The following is a 2928-nucleotide window of genomic DNA, read 5'->3' on the forward strand; positions in this document are numbered from 1 at the left end:
TCTACTTCTTCTAAAGTACAGCACTTATGTGATGCAGATGGTCCAGAATTGCTCAAGTAAATTACAGGGACGCACAGATAACGAAATCAAGAACTACTGGAGAACTTATATGAGGAAAAAAGCTCAGGAGGGGAAGCATCCCATTCGCCATCATCATCATCATCATCATCTTTCTAATTGCTATTCATCCACATCAAACAATCCTCCTGCTGATTTATTACCCTTCCAAGCAACTGAAGTAAGCTACTATGACACAGGTGGTCCAAATGTATCAACTCCAACAAGAAAGAAGAGTGAAGAAAAAAGAAGACCATGAAAGGGGACTCCATGGATGATATATGGAAAGATATTACTGCTTCAGAGGAGACTAATGATATCACACAGTCTTACAACTGCTTTAGTGACGAGAGTTACAGTTTCACCTGTCCTCAAATGGCTTCACCAGCATGGGAATATACTCTGACTCACTCTGGAAAATGGATGAAGAAGAAGGCGAGATGCTTCTCTCCATGAGCAATCATTACTCTTCCTGGTAAATACAGGAGTCAAGAGGGTCCTTTGTTGGTTGATAAGAATTTCATTAATTAATATTTCTCAGTTAAGCAGTATCTTTATAAGGAAGCACTAACCCGTATAGCATGGTTTTAGTATAAGATGTGAAATAAGGTCTCAGTCCACAGAAATGCCTGTCATTTCATGCATGCTGGAGTCCTTCATCCTAGATAATGTTTTGTTATAAAGCAGGAAAAATAACCTCATTGATCTTCAATGAGGTAGTGATCCCATTGATGGGTTTCTTGTAATATAGATTTGCAACTCCTCTTATGTTCCTTAAGGGAATGGTAGCCTTCCTATTTTAGCCAATGCTTAACAAAAAGTCGACACGCTTTAACATGACCAAATCCTGTCAAATATGCCTGATAATCACATCTAATTGATTTTCCAGTGCTAGTAGCTCAGGCATCATTACCACTATAACCAAATCCATGGTCAGATAATGCTGGCAATAGCTGCAGAGTAAAACCACTAAGTAATTCCAACTAAAGAAGCTAGAGCAAAATGAATATGGCGGGATAAAGTAGAATATCCTACCATGAATAAAAGAAATACATGACTAGACAAGATATCTCAAGACCCTTTATTTTAGCAGGCACATCCGCTAACAGACATACTTTATTTGGTGTTTCTTATGTAGAGTAAGTGTAAAAACCATTTAAACAAAGCATCCCACCAATATTAACCATTTTGAGTGGATTTTGTACGTTTCACTGAGATATCGTTAAAGTATATATTCAACTCAATAAAACATCATCACTTGTGAAGATGCTCAGGAAAAATCTCCCCTTTTACCCAGCCTGGTCTATGACAGGCTATGTGAAAAGAACGATTACTACTCAATAGACAAAATAAGGAAAGGGGAAATTTGAGAAGAACAAAAGCCAAATGTAAAGGAAAAGATATCTGCTACATTCAGTAACACCACCTTGACACTATTTAATATCTCTATGATCTATACCAGTAGCCATTTAGAACAAAAAAATAAATAAATAAAAAGGCATCTAAAACGGGAAAAGACCGCAGAATATAGATAATAAACCATATTATGACCTTTCATGTCTTCAAGGAGAGTAAAAGTGCAAAGTACCTATTCAAGTTTTTCCCGTGTAAAACCAAGACATGTTTAAATCTATTAGAGGTAAAATTTATTTTCAGGCGAATACGCCACTTATCATCAAGAAATGAATTATGCTGGTCTCATATGTTCATATAACGCTAACTGTGTTTAAAATCTTGCATTGCCATTCATAAGTGGTGGGGACCAAGAACTATTTCACCCTTGATGTATAGAATGAAGCATCTGGTGTTGCAACCAATTGTTTCCTTCAGAAAAAGGACCCACAGTGCTTTACCAAGGTACACTTAACTGTCAACATTGATCAAAAATTACCCATTTATAATAACGTGAATTTAAAGGAAGAAACATTAGGCATCTCTCGAAAGACAAGTTAGACTCCTTCATATTCACATGTTTCCCCCATTTGGATCTGGACTTCCCCTTTAATCCTGTGTGACAGCAGTTTTATCATCCATGGAAATCCACATATTACCAGGAAGCAGGATGATAATACCCACTAGAAGATTAACATTTTTAATCCGCTACTTCATTAGATCAGTCATGAATTCACCTAATGATTCTTTGCAAAACCTCAATTTCAATTGGAATTTTACTGCGATGATCTCTGACTTCAGTTTCATCTTATGGAGCACAGAAATTAGAGGTCTACTTCAATGATTCACTCATTTGAGGAATCTTTGCACCCAGATTAGAGAAATAATTCTTCTGCTATTGATCAAATATTTGCACATGTAGATAGGGACAGCCAGACTGGAAATACAAGAATGCTATTGCTATTTTGGCAGAACGTCTAGTCGATCAAATGCTAATCCCAAGCCATAATTTTTATCTTTTCCCAGCCCTAATGGATTTCTAGCAAGAACTGAGGCAGTCTCATGCTCATATAGCCGTATCTAGTAAAATCAAAATTCAGTGTAACTCGAATCTGCATTTAGTAAGACTCCATCCTGTCTTCTCAATTGCCAGCACAAAATTTATGCATTAAAACTTGGTCATTAGATATTCATCATTCATCAGAATCTAATTGGGAGCACATTCTTCCTCCACCACTCAATCGGGCAGAATCCTCTCCACAATATCTGACTTCTGGACACATTCTTTGGCCAAGAAAAGGTCAGACATACATCCACTGGCACGGATAAAAAACTTTATCCTCTGGAAAGTTGATTCATATTCAGCACAATCAAGCCAGCAATGATAATCCAAACACGTCACCAGTCACTCTAAAAATAAGTCTACCGATCACAGAGACCTTATTCAGGAAGGGAGAAACCTCCTTCGACCCTATCTGG

Source organism: Eucalyptus grandis, chromosome 3 (genome assembly GCF_016545825.1).
Source record: "Eucalyptus grandis isolate ANBG69807.140 chromosome 3, ASM1654582v1, whole genome shotgun sequence".
Classification (NCBI taxonomy): Eukaryota; Viridiplantae; Streptophyta; class Magnoliopsida; order Myrtales; family Myrtaceae; genus Eucalyptus; species Eucalyptus grandis.